At 46.1% G+C, this 13,679-nt stretch overlaps 1 protein-coding gene across 2 annotated transcripts in view; it reads left to right on the top strand.

Annotated features, from left to right (window-relative positions):
• The first annotated feature begins 685 nt into the window (after nucleotides 1-685).
• The window catches only part of Rala (RAS like proto-oncogene A), a 56,378-nt gene continuing 43,384 nt past the window's right edge, over nucleotides 686-13,679 (top strand). The window contains exons 1-2 of one of the 2 annotated variants that reach the window (XM_048339439.1): nucleotides 686-909; nucleotides 9,990-10,067. The gene's annotated coding sequence lies outside the window, so the exon portion shown is untranslated. The remainder of the gene's footprint in view (nucleotides 910-9,989; nucleotides 10,068-13,679) is intronic. The other variant, XM_048339437.1, reaches the window with a different exon arrangement.

Raw genomic sequence — 13,679 nt, 5'->3', positions numbered from 1 at the left:
ATGGACAATGCCGAGCCAAGTCGTAGGTGGTCAGGTTGGGAGCAGTGGCGGGGGCTGAGGTGGGGTAGAGGACGAATAAGTCAGTTAGTAACGGGAGCAGAACCCAAAGCTGCTCACGGATGTTGGACAAACTATGTTCCCAATCTGTGGGAAGAACTACATAAAGCAACCAATGCCATGACACTCAAACCCCAAATCTGAGCCCCCCACTGGGGCCAGACACCCCTCTGACCCAGACCGCGGCGGAGGAGGGCAAGAAGAGACCGGAGAGCCCCAGAGGCCGTCCAGCCGGAGTGGACAGGCGGCGGATGCGCCTCCCGGAGCCCGTGGGCCCTAGGCCGCCGCCCCGACCCCCAAGCAAGATGGCGGCCCCGCGGCCTCCCCCCCCCCCCCCCCGGACTCCTCCCAGCCCCTCCGGGGCTCCACACAGACTAGGACGCCACCGAGATCCGGAACCTCCGAGAGGCCCGCAGCCACTCCCGGGCTCTGGGGAGCTGGCTTCACACATCCGGGCACCCCGAGGGCAGCAGGCTGGGAAAGAACCCGCAGCGAGGCGCCCCAAGGTCTTTGTTCGACCCGCGGGAGTTGGTCAGTACCACCGCGCCGCCGCAGGCCGGAAGCCGCTTCAGCAAGGCCCCGCCCCTCTCCCCAGCGACCCGGAAATGACCCGGCGGCTGCTGCAGCGCGGCCCGGAGGAGGGTGGGTCTCCCCGGAGCGGAGCGCTGGAGTCCTCGTAGTCCTCCTCGTCCTCCTCCAGCCTCCCGGGCTCCCGCCGCCCGCCAGACTCCTCCCCCTGCCGCGCCCCACGCGCTCGGAGCCTCTTAGACGACCGCGCCGGGCGCCCGGCGGCCGGAGCCAGCGCGGCAAGGAACCGGGAGCCCGCGGGGCGGCGGAGCGCTCGCGGTGCAGGTGAGCTCGGGCGGGGCCCGCGGGCGGCGGCGGGGGTGTGTCCCGTCCCGGCGGGCCGCCGAGATTGCACTGCCCGCGTCGCGTCGTGCTCGCGGAATAGCTGTGGGACCAGCCCCGACTGGATCCCAGAGCGGGACGCGGCGGCAGGGACCCCCGCACGCGGCGGCTGGGCTCCTCGGAAGGTCACCCCGCATCTCCTGCGGCCGCGAGGAGCACCGCCCGGGCGGCGCCCGCGACCCGGGCCTCGCCGCCGCAGGCCCCGCGGCCCCGCAGCTCCCACTCCCTCCCCCTGCCTCGCTCTCCCGGCCTCCCTCACCCTCGACCTCTCTCCCCACGGCCCCCTTCCCGTTCACACCCCTCGCCACCCTCACCCCTTGTCCCCTGCTCTCTCTCCCCCTGCTCCCCTCGCCTTCTGACCCCTCGCCCCTGCTCCCCTCGCCCTCTGTCCCCTCGTCCCCTGCACCCCTCGTTCCCTGCAACCCTTACCCCTTGCCCTTTCACTCCGCTCCTTGCCCTCACCCGAGCTGTGTCTTTGAAGGCATCTCTGCCAGGGTTTTGTGACACTTAGAGGAATGGCTTTTTCAGACTGAAATCTGAACGGGCTCCGCACTGGTTCACCCTCTCTTCGGCTAATCTCCACCCGAGGAAGAGAACGCTAAGTAGGTATTCTCTTCAGACGATTCCCAGCAGTGGTGGAGGATGAGATGGGTGCGAGGTGACAAACAGAACCGCCCAGGCACGGCCTGTGTGCCGGTGGGCCGGGGTCAGAACTCTGGGACCAGCGCTGTTTCTAGCTTTAGGGGAAACTGGGGAGTTAACCTGGACCTTGGCTTGAAAACCTGAATGTCCAGATTCGTGAAAGCAAATCCCAGTGTCATTGAGGTAGTGTGGGAACTCCAGTGCCACACCCTACCTGTCAAAGCTGAAAAAGGAAAAAACACTTTATAAGTAGTCTGTTGTGAATGTGTGTGGAAATTGGGGGAGTTTTTAAAAACCAATATTCAAATTTAGTTCTCCTGGAAATAAATTATAACTTTAATTATGTTCCAAAAATTGGATGGCGAATTTTACTAGGATATTTACAGTAGAAGGTGTTCTTTTTAGCTTGTTGGTTAATGAATTTGAATGTGTCTTATTACCTTCTGTTTCTGACTCTATTAATACGTTGTTATTATAACATGACTCTTGTGTCTTTTAAGGCATTGTTACTAGGCCCTGAATTTTTTTCAGAGCAGTAACCATGTCTTACTCATCACAGGGCTTCTGTACATTGTGCATGAAACATAGAAGTATTCACACATACTATTTCCCAGTAGTAATTTGTTTTGACTTCAGATGTAGCTAAGTGGTAGAGGGCTTGTCTAACATGCCCACCACTCTGGGATCAATCCCTAGAAACGCACACACACACAAAAAAATTTTGTTGGACAAAGATTTTTCGTTTTTGAAATCAATGAGTTGTACCAGGGGGTTTCATTTGATGTATACGATACTTCTGGATCATAACCACCCCTCTACCATTCTCCCTCCTCTCCTCTCCCCTTTCCCAAACCAGTCTCCTCAGGTTACCTTGTTTGGTTTTCATGCATTTATGTCAAGTATTTTGTCTCATATATCATGCTTTAGTCATGCGCATGCGTGTGTGAATGTGATCAGTACATATTTATGATCCAGTGTGTGCTTGCATATATAATTCTAAGTCTATATTTTGTTGTTTTTGTTTCAGGTTCTTGGTACATTTTATTCTGTTCTTCAGCAGAGTCAAAAATTCTTTACCTCTCCAAACTCTATCCTTCCCTGTAAAGCTAAAATATTTAGGAGATTATATGTAGGCAATATGATTATTTGTATTCCACTGTTAAGTGTTTACTATTTGAACCTATCCAGGACTAGTAGGAAGAGATTTCCTGGCTAAAGGCAGCACATTTATTATTTTAAAAAATATTTTTTTTGCCAGTCTTGGGGCTTGAACTCGGGGGTTGTGCGCTGTCCTTGAGACTCTTTGTGTTCAAGGCTAGTGCTCTACCAAGCCACAGCACCACTTCCGGCTTTTTCTGAGTAGTTTATTGGAGATAAGAGTGTCACCGACTTTTCTATGAGATTTGCACTGAGATCCTGAGATCTCACCCTCCTGAGTAGGATTACAGGCATGAGTCACTGGTGCCTGGCATGTTTATTATTTGAGTTGATAACTATACCTAATCGTTATCAAAAAGAGGAAACTGTGAGTTAGTACTGTTTGGAAAATGTGGTGTACAGCACAGAAGTACTTGTAGTGGTTCATTTTTTCCACAGATACATGAAAATTCTCTGACATCGGATGTGACCTTGACATGATTTACCGACAGGCATTCTTCACACTATTGTTCCTAGATCCAGATGCTCTCTTGTGTGTCTGCTTAGTGTGCAGTATCCTCTATTTTGAAGCAGCACACACTATTTCCCAGGATTTTTCAAGGGGGAAGGGAAAGGCTAATTATAGGAATCTTGTCTATGATTACTGAGGGGAATATTTTTGTTGTAGATAGTTGAATTGTTTTCACTTGAAGAAGGTGGGAGGTCCTATTTAGATTAAGTGCTGATGTGGTCTTTCCTCTCCTGGTGCCTGGTGGTGGGTGTGTACTGGTTTTCCCAGCTCAGCTTCCACAGGACATGACTAAATGTGCCAGTATCGCTTTTTTTTTGGCCAGTCCTGGGCTTGAAGTCCTGGCTTTTTGCTAGGCCTGGGCACTGTCCCTGAGCTTCTTTTGCTCAAGACTAGCACTCTACCACTTGAGCCACAGCGCCACTTCCAGCTTTGCGTGTTTATGTGGTGCTGAGGAATTGAACCCAGGGCTTCATGCATCTCGGCAAGCACTCTACCACTAAGCTACATTCCCAACCCCCAGTATCACGTCTTGTACTTGGGTTTATCAGTGCTTATCTCTTGGTACTTGAGTGGCAAGGACTATCACTTTATTTTTTCTTTTTGCCAGTCCTGGGGCCTGAACTCAGGGCCTGAGTACTGTCCCTGGCTTCTTTTTGCTCAAGGCTAGCACTCTACCACTTGAGCCACAGCACCACTTCTGGTTTTTTCTATATATGTTGTGCTGAGGAATGGAACCAAGGGCTTCATTTATACAAGGCAAGCACTCTACCACTAGGCCATATTTCCAGCCCAGGACTATCACTTTTAAAATACTGTAATAAGCTGCAAATGTTAAGTTTTTATGTTTATTTGTTTTGTTTTTGTTGCCAGTCCTGGGGTGTGGACTCAGGGCCTGAGCACTGTCCCTGGCTTCTTTTTGCTCAAGGCTAGCACTCAACCTCTTGAGCCACAGCACCACTTTTGGCTTTTTTCTGTATATGTGGTGCTGAGGAATCGAACCCAGGGCTTCATGTATACGAGGCAAGCACTTTACCACTAGGCCATATTCCCAGCCCCTAAGCTGCAAATGTTAATAAGGAGAAGACATAATGCTTTGTGGGGTGTTTTTGTGTGTGTGTGTGTGTGTGTGTGTGTGTGTGTGTGTGTGTGTGTGCATGTGTGCTAGTCCAGACTGGGGTTGAACTCAGAGCCTGAGCACTGTCCCGAGCTTCTTTTTGCTAGTGCTCTCCCAGTTGAGCCACAGTGCCACTTCCAGCTTTTTCTGAGTAGTTTGTTGGAGATGAGAGTCTCAGGGCCTTTCCTGCTTGGGCTGGCTTTGAGCTGTATTCACAGATCTTAGCCTCCTGAATAACTAGGATTGTGGACTGAAGCCACCAGCGCCCAGCTGACTTAATGCTTTTGAACTGGTAGGAGAGAGTTAATGATTTTTTTTTTTTTTTTTTTGGGGGGCCAGTCCTGGGCCTTGGTCTCAGGGCCTGAGCACCATCCCTGGCTTTTTCCTGCTCAAGGCTAGCACTCTACCACCTGAGCCACAGCGCCCCTTCTGGCCATTTTCCATATATGTGGTGCTGGGGAATTGAACCGAGAGCTTCATGTGTAGGAGGCAAGCACGCTTGCCACTAGGCCATATTCCCAGCAATGATTTTTTTTTATTTTTTTGCCAGTCCTGGGGCTTTAACTCAGGGCCCGGGCACTGTCCCTGAGGTTCTTTTTCTCAAGGCTAGCACTCTACCACTTGAGCCACAGCACCACTTCTGGCTTTTTCCATGTATACAGTACTGCGGAATATCGAACCCAGGGCTTCATGTATGCTAGGCAAGCACTCTACCACTAGGCCACATTCCCAATCTTCATTGTTTTATAAACCGTTTTAACTCTTAGACTAAAGACAAGAAGCCTGTAATTTCTTATCTCAGCAACACCGCTGCTATATGGAGACCAGATTTCCCTTCTTAAATTCAACAGTCTTCTGGGTAAACACAGCTCTCATATATTGAATGCCTGCCAAGTACTGTGATAAGAGCCTCACTTATTTTTAATCTCCACAATATCTCTGCAAGCTGGGTAGTTTCTCCTTTCTTTACTAAGGCTATGTGAAATTATTTGCCAGAGATTTGGCCCCTAGTTGGTGTGTACAGAACCTGAGTAATACAGTTAATCCTAAAAGCTGCGGAGAAGGTGATTGAGATTGTGCTGAGCTTCAGCAGAATGCAGCCACTTAGCTTAGCATTCCTGGCCATCACGTCTGTTCTGGGGTCACAGGTGAGGCTGGCTAAGGAGCCTCAAGCAGCTGCTGCTCTCCTTTATCTGTCTGAGGTGTGCTTAAAATACAATGTTGCTGAATCCACAGTCTGTGTGTACTATGATGGAAGAAATATAGTTGAACCTTTTTCCCCAAGACCTGGGGCTTGAACCCTTGGCTAGCACTCTACAACTTGAGCTATATACACTGTTTTCTGCCCTTTGTGGGGAAGGGGCGGGGGGGATGGCTGGTCATAGGGCTTGAACTTGGCCTAAGTGCTATCCCTGAACTTTTTCACTCCAGGCTAATAATGTTCTACCACTTTGAACAGTGCCACTTCCTGTTTTTCTGGTGGTTAATTGGAGATAAGAGTCTCATGAACTTTCCTACCCAGGTTGGCTTCCAATTGTGATCCTCAGATCGCAGCCTTCTGAGTAGTAAGGATTACAGGCCTGAGCCTTGGAGCCTGGCCTGTGCTTTTTTTTTGGGAGGGGGGGGTGGGTAATTGGAGTCTGGTATACTTTCCTGCTCTTGTTGGATTCTCAGATCTCATCTCCTTGAGGAGCTAGGCTAACTGTTTTGAGCCACCATCCAGGCTAGACATTGATTGTTCTTACTGGCAACCTACTAGATAGAGGATCAGGAACTTACCTCTAATGTTGTGATAACTGTTGTGTGTTCTTTTGTTTTGTTTTTTTACCACCTCTGAAGTACCTGAATGTTACATGCGTATGAGGAGTACCATTAACTTCTATTTATGACCTGCCCTTGAAATCATGTTGGTTTTTGTTCTTTTTTCCATAGATGTTATGGGACAATAGGAAGAATGGTTATTCAAAAAAGAAAAGGCAGAGATGTGCTGTGACTGTGAATCATGTTTTCTTTGTGTTTAGAATGGAGGCAGACATAAGAGCCCCCAAACTCTTGTTAAGGGACTGGTGCTGTTTGGCTCTAGTAGAACTCATTCTAAGCCTACACATTAAAAGAAAAATCATTGTTAAATGGGCTTAATCTGAAGGATGTATTCATATCTTGGTTTAAAAAAATAAAAAAGATATCACTTTAAGAAAAAAAGCTTAATGTTTGTTTTTTCTTTAGCTCTCTCTTTTTCTGTGCTAGGGATTTGAACTCAGGGCCTGGGTGTGGTCCCTACCCTTTTTCTTTTTTTTCTGGTCATGGGGCTTCGACTACGTCTGGGCACTGTTCCTGAGCTTCTTTTGCTAAGGCTAGCACTCTACCACTTGAGCCATAGCACCACTTCTGGCTTTTTCTATTTATGTGGTACTGAAGAATTGAACCCAGGGCTCCATGCTAGGCAAGCCCTCTACCGCTAAGCCACATTCCCAGCCCTGCCCCTGACCTTTTTTGCTCAAGAATTGGTGGTAACTATCTCATAGATTTTCCTGTCCCAGGCTGGCTTCAAACTGCGATCCTCAAATGCCAGCCTCCTGAATAGCTAAGATTATAGGCATAAGTCACTGGTGCCTGATTTATTTTCCTTTTTACCACTTTTCTTTAATTTTTTTAGGTCGACCATGGGGCTTGAACTCAGGGCCTGGGTATTGTCTCTGAGCTCTTTTTGCTCAAGGCTAGAGCTCTACAACTGATGGTTAATTGGAGATGAGTTTCATGGACTTCCCTGTCAGGGCTTGTTTTTGAACCATGATTCTTAGATCTCAGCCTCCTGAGTAGCTAGGATTATAGGCCTGAGCTACCAGCACCTGGCTTCTTTACCACTTTTCTTTCTACCTTGTTGCATTCAGAATTACTTGGTTACCATGTAGGAAAAATGTAATTAAAGCTCTGTGAGTTTTTAAGAGCTGAGCAAATTTTGGAAGAGAAGTTGTATCACTGATTTAGTTATACATGAAGGTGAAAGTTTATTTCCTAGAAGTCAAGGAGAATACACTGTATAAGCCAAAAAAAAAAAAAAAAAAGAAGAACTAAGCAAGCTTCTGCAACACATTATGAGACCTTTTTTAAATACATTCAGGCTGAGAATGTGGGCTTAGTGGCAGAGTGTTTGCCTAACATGCATGAAACCATAGGTTTGATTCCTCAGCACCACATAAACAGAAAAGCTGGAAGTGGTGCTGTGGTTCAAATGGTAGAATGCTAGCACAGAGCACAGAGAGGCTCAGGGACAGAACCCAGGCCCTGAGTTCAAGCCCCAGGACTGGCAGAAAAAAAGACTTGCAGAGCTAGCATCCTATAATGAAACATACTAGAAACATAATTACTGTGAAGAATTGAAGAATCCACACAGTTTAATTGGCAAACTTACTTTCAAGTGTCAGGGTTTGACAGTGTCATTTTGTACAGCAAGATACAACGGGGTTATAAAATGATTTTGACTCCCAGATGCATTGTGAGGTGACACTAAGGTCATCTTAAGCCACATGATATGGTTTGGGTTATTGCATGATACCTAGTAGCTAGCATAGTAGTCCATTGAACATGGAGGTTACCATACTGGATTGCAAGTGCTTTGATAGGAGGATTGTAGTCTAGACTGGGCAGAAAGTTAGACCCTATTAGAAAAATGAGCCTAGGACTGCATGTGGGCATCCATACACACACACACACACACACACACACACACACACACACACACACACACACACACACAAAATAATGCAAAAAAGGGCTGGAGGCGTGCTTTAAGTGTGTATAAGACATGGAGTTTATACTACCCAATACCATAAAAAAAATTCAGACTCTCTTTATTGTTGTTGTTGGGTTTTTGTTGTTGGTGGTGGGTTTTTTTTTGCCAGTTCTGGGGCTTGAACTCAGGGCCTGAGAACTGTCCCTGGCTTCTTTTTGCTCAAGGCTAGCACTCTGCCACTTGAGCCACAGCACCACTTGTGGCCTTTTTCTATATATGTGGTGCTGAGGAAACGAACCCAGGGGCTTCGTGTATATGAGGCAAGCACTCTTGCCACTAGGCCACATTCCCAGCTTCCTCTCTTTATTGTTATCTCACATGTAAAAACTTTCCAATGTGCTCTAATTTTTATTATTATTATTAAGGTAATGTACAGGTTGCCATTTCATACATCAGTTATTTCTTTTTGTGCAACCTCACCTCTCACTCTCCCAGTTTCAAATGTACTCTATATAATTCACTACCTCTCTCCATGATAGATACTCAGTCCAGCAATACTGTCTTGGAGTGCTAGTCTTTACTCATTCTCTCATTTTCTCTTGCTTTAATTCTAGTCACTCCTTCTCATTCTAATCTTGTATATTTCTTCAGTCTGTGCCCTTCCAAAAATTATATATAGATTAGGTCCTTTTCCTGGAATCAGTGCAGAACAAAGTCTTCAAGATTGGGCTGGATAGCCTGGTATAGTGGTACATGCCTGTAATTCCAGCACTCAGGAGGGTGACACAGAGAAGGAGCAGCAGGAGTTCAAGTCTAGCTTAGGCTATATAGACAAAAAAAAACAGGCTGAACTAGTTGATTCTCTTTTGTGCTGCCTTAACATCTGTCCCAATACTTCCCATAGTATGAACAGTGCCTTCATTAGCTCATTGCCAGTTCTGTTGACCTCAATCCATTTTGTAACCTCATATACATACATACATGTCTCTTCTCTCTCCTCTCCTAAAGACCGTCACAGGCTTTTGTCAGAAGTTCACACGTTTTATCGTTTCATAACTTGTTTGTCTGTTTGTTTATTGCCAGTCCTGGAGCTTGAACTCTGGGCCTGGGTGCTGTCCATGAACTTCTTTTGCCCAAGGCTAGCACCCTACCATTTGAGCCCCAGAGCCATTTCCAGCTTTTTCTGAGTAGTTTATTAGAGATAAGAATCTCACACACTTTCCTGCTGGAGCTGGATTTGAACTGAGATCCTCAGACCTGAGCCTCCTGAGTAGCTAGGATTACAGGTATGAGCCACTGGTGCCCAGCTTACCAGTAATTAAAAAAAAAAAAAAAAACTATTCCTAGGTCAAAAGGAAAATCTTAAAAATTTTATTAAGTAATTAGGTCCAAACAACTTAGTGTTTATCTCCTAACTTAGCCATTTGAAAAACCATTACACACAAACTAAAAGAATTTATTCTTGAGCTAGGAATGTGGCTTAACAGTATAGTGCTTGCCTAGCATGCATGAAGCCCTGGGTTTGATTCTTTATCAAACAGAAAAAGCCAGAAGTGGCACTGTGACTCAAGAGGTAGAGTACTAGCCAGTGACAGTGCTCAGGCCCTGAATCCCAAGCTCCAGGACTGGCAAAAAAAAAAAGAACTCATTCTTAAGCGTTTAGTATTCTGTTGTATGTGGCATGATTTTTCAACCACTGTCTTATTTGGACATTTAATTTACAGTACTTTGCAGTAACAATGACATTATAGTGGAGAAGCTTTGCACAGATGTATTTTCACAATGTTTTAAAGTATATCTTCAGAATATTGCATTGTGGAATTTTCAAATTCCTCTCCTTAGGGGCTTTTGCTCATCATCTCTAGCTACTAACCTGGTGAATGCTGTTCCCTTTAGCCTCCCCAGCAGTGTAGAGTCAGCTCTTGAAGTTTCCCAGTCTAAGGGTAAGTAAGGGAATCTCCGCATCATTTCCTGGGGTTATTGAGTTGGTCTTTTGTCTTTTCTTCCTCCTCAACTCTCCCTTCCCTGGCCTCCCTCCCTTCTATTCTTTTTTTTTTTAATTGGTTGTGGGCCTTGAACTCAAGGCCTAGGCACTGTCCCAGAGCCTCTTTGTGCTCAAGGCTAGCTCTCTTACACTTGAGCCACAGTGCCATTTCCAGTTTTCTGGCTCTTAATTGAGGTAAGAGTCTCATGGACTTTCTTTCCTGGGCTGGCTTCAAACTGTAATCCTCAGATCTCAGCCTCCTAAGTAGCTAGGATTACAAGCATGAGCCACCCTTGCCTAGCACCTTCTATTCTTTTGAGACAGCATCTCACTTTGTAGTCCAGTCTGCCTCAGCCTTAAGTTTTGGGATTACAGATGTGCACAGCCATACCTGGCTCTCCACGTAGTCAGTCTGTCTATTTCTCTCTCTCTCTCTCTCTCTCTCTCTCTCTCTCTCTCTCTCTCTCGTGCGCACGTGCGCGCGCGCTTTTTTTTGGAAGTGGGGGGGAACCTGAGGTTTATCCCTGAGCTCATTTTGCTCAAGGCTAGTGCCCTACCACTTTGAGCCACAGCACCACTTCTGGTTTTCTGATGGCTAATTGGAGATAAGAGCCTCACAGACTTTTGCCCAGCCTAGCTTCTAATTGGAATCCTCAGATCTCATCCTCTTAAGTAGCTAGGATTGCAGGTGTGAGCCACCAGTGCCTGGCTTGGTATTTTTCTTGTTATAACTAAGATTTTTAATATGCTTAGGGTCCATTTTAATGTTTAATGTTTCTTTGTATTGTATTGTTTATATTACTTCCCTACTTTCTATATAATTATTTTTTGGTCTTTTTTCCTCCTCTGTTGTTTGCTGCTCTTTTTTTTTTCTTCTGATCCTGGGGCTTGAACTCAGGACCTGGGTGCTATTCTTTGAGCTTCTTCTGCTCAAGGCTAGTGCTCTACCACTGGAGCCATGAAAGAATCTGTCCCAGCCATTCCAGGGGACCACTCGGAGATAGTCACGGACAGAAGAAGGTTTGGGACTAGTAATATGGCCTAGTGGCAAGAGAGCTTGCCTCGTATACATGAAGCCCTGGGTTCGATTCCCCAGCATCACATATATAGAAAACGGCCAGAAGTGGCACTGTGGCTCAAGTGGCAGAGTGCTAGACTTGAGCAAAAGGAAGCCAGGGACAGTGCTCAGGCCCTGAGTTCAAGGCCCAGGACTGACAAAAAACAAAAACAAGAAACCCACTGCCATTTTTATTGAGATTGCATTAAACTTATTGTTTTACTTTGAGAGAGTAGATGTCATGATGGTGTTGAGATAACTAGCCTAGAATAGTTGATGTCTTTATTTGTTTACAGTTCTCCATCTTTGTTTTTTTGTTGTTCTTTTTTTTTCTTATTTATTGTCAAAGTGTATGTACAGAGAGGTTACAGTTTCATATATTAGGCCTTTGGTACATATCTTGTACTGTTTGTTACCGCCTCCCCCACTCCCCCCCACCCCCCAGTTCTCCATCTTTGAAGAGTGGCTTATAGTTACCTTCATAGAAGATTTGGACATTTCTTGTTAGGTTTATGCCTACTTTGAGTTACTGTATTAAAACTACTAATATTGTATGTGTATATGTATGTATATGATTTCTGCATATTTCCCTGTTACTTTGCCAGTTATTTTTTTTCCAGTCCTGGGGCTTGGACTCAGGGCCTAGACACTGTCCCTGGCTTCATGCATGCTAGGCAAGTATTCCCAGCCCCAAATTCTTCTTTTTTTTTTAAATTTAATTTTTTGTTGTCATAAAGGTAATGAACAAAGAGGGGTTACAGTTACGTAAGTTGGGTAAACAGTACATTTCTTTTTGGACAATGTCACCCCTCCCTGGCTCTTTCCCTGTTTCCCCACCCCCACCCCCCACCCCCCAAGTTGTATAGTTTGTTTTCAGCAGAGGGTCTAGTGAGTACCACTGCTGCATTTGTTCACCCTTTTGTCCCTCCATTTCTGTGCCCCCCCTTTCCCTTCCAAAGACAGATAAATGTACAAACAAGACAAAAAGAAAATAAAACATCGACAAAGAAAAAAACCTCTTGTTTTGTTTTTTATGCAAGTCCCAGGACTGAAACTCAGGGCCTGGTCACTGTTCGTGGGGTTTTTGCTCAAGGCTAGTGCTCTATCATTTGAGATACAGCTCCACTTCTCACTTTTCTGCTAATTAATTGGAGTGAGTCTCACACTTTCCTGCCTGGCTCTGAATTGTGATCCTCAAATCTGAGCTTCCTGATTAGCTAGAATTACCGTGTGTGTATGTGTGGTCACGGGGCTTCAACTATGGGCCCGGGCGCTGTTCCTGAGGTCTTCAGCTCAAGACTAATGTTCTACCTCTTTTTTTTTTGCCAGTCCTGGCGCTTGGACTCAGGGCCTGAGCACTGTCCTTGGCTTCTTTTTGCTCAAGGCTAGCACTCTGCCACTTGAGCCACACCTCTTCTGGCCTTTATCTATATATGTGGTGCTGAGGAATCGAACCCAGGGCTTCATGGATAAGAGGCAAGCACTCTTGCCACTAGGCCATATTCCCAGCCCCAATGTTCTACCTCTTGAGCCACAGCACCACTTCCAGTTTTCTGGTGGTTAATTGGAGATAAGAGTCTCTGGCTCTCTGTACATCATTTTGACAATAAATAAGGGGGAAAAAAAGAGTTTCTGGGACTTTCCTGTCGTGACTGGCTTAGAACCTTGATCCTCAGATCTCAACCTCCTGAGTAGCTAGGATTATAGCTGGGACCTACCAGTGCTGAGCTTGGGCTCCAGATTCTATTGTTACTTTTATCATTGTTTCTCTTGGACTTTCCAGATAGACCATCCTATCTTCTGTAAATGGCAGAGTTTCCTCTACTTTTTCAGTGTTTATGCTTCTATTTATCTTACCTTAACTGCTCTGGCTGGTATCTCTAAGTGGTTTTGTGGTGGTGGTACTTCTCTGGATAAGCAAGTGGTGTGATAGTCCTGTCTTCCAAAGACTGTGGTTCTGCACTGTCTCTAAGAGAGCTGTAAGGGAGATGCATGAGGTGAAGCCAGCGAGGCTGACCTTCCTTGTGGGCAAGTAGCAAATACAGTGAATGCAAAGCAAGGTAAGGGTTGCTCTGCAGTTTTCCCATCCTACTGAGTTTTCGCCACACAGATCTAATTTCACTGTGGTCCTCTTCCTGCCAGTCATGGATGTTGCAGGTGACTTCCTTTGCCTTTTAGGCTAATGCTGCCAGAGGTATGTGAAGATTGAAGGTTTCTCTCCTAGACTTTAATAGTCTCATTTAAGCGGTTCCTGTGCTTTGCAGATGAGTTGAGTTTAGTTTGTATGGGCATGCTTCTTTAAGTCCTTGGTTGTCTAGTTCTTATAACAAGGCAAGTTTGTAATTAGATGAGGTAATCCTTGGGTTGGAGGACCCTAGAGTATGCAGCTGTGGGTGGTTCTAGACAAGGTGATCCAACAGTCTGGATAAGATGGCCTTGAGGCTGTTCTTTCTTCAAAATTGTTTATGCAGACCCAGTCATCTGCCTAAATGATGTGTTGGTAAAAAATGAGGT

The sequence above is a fragment of the Perognathus longimembris genome, chromosome 2 (assembly GCF_023159225.1).
Source record: "Perognathus longimembris pacificus isolate PPM17 chromosome 2, ASM2315922v1, whole genome shotgun sequence".
Taxonomy (NCBI): Eukaryota; Metazoa; Chordata; class Mammalia; order Rodentia; family Heteromyidae; genus Perognathus; species Perognathus longimembris.
This window is presented reverse-complemented; position numbering and strand designations above follow the sequence as displayed.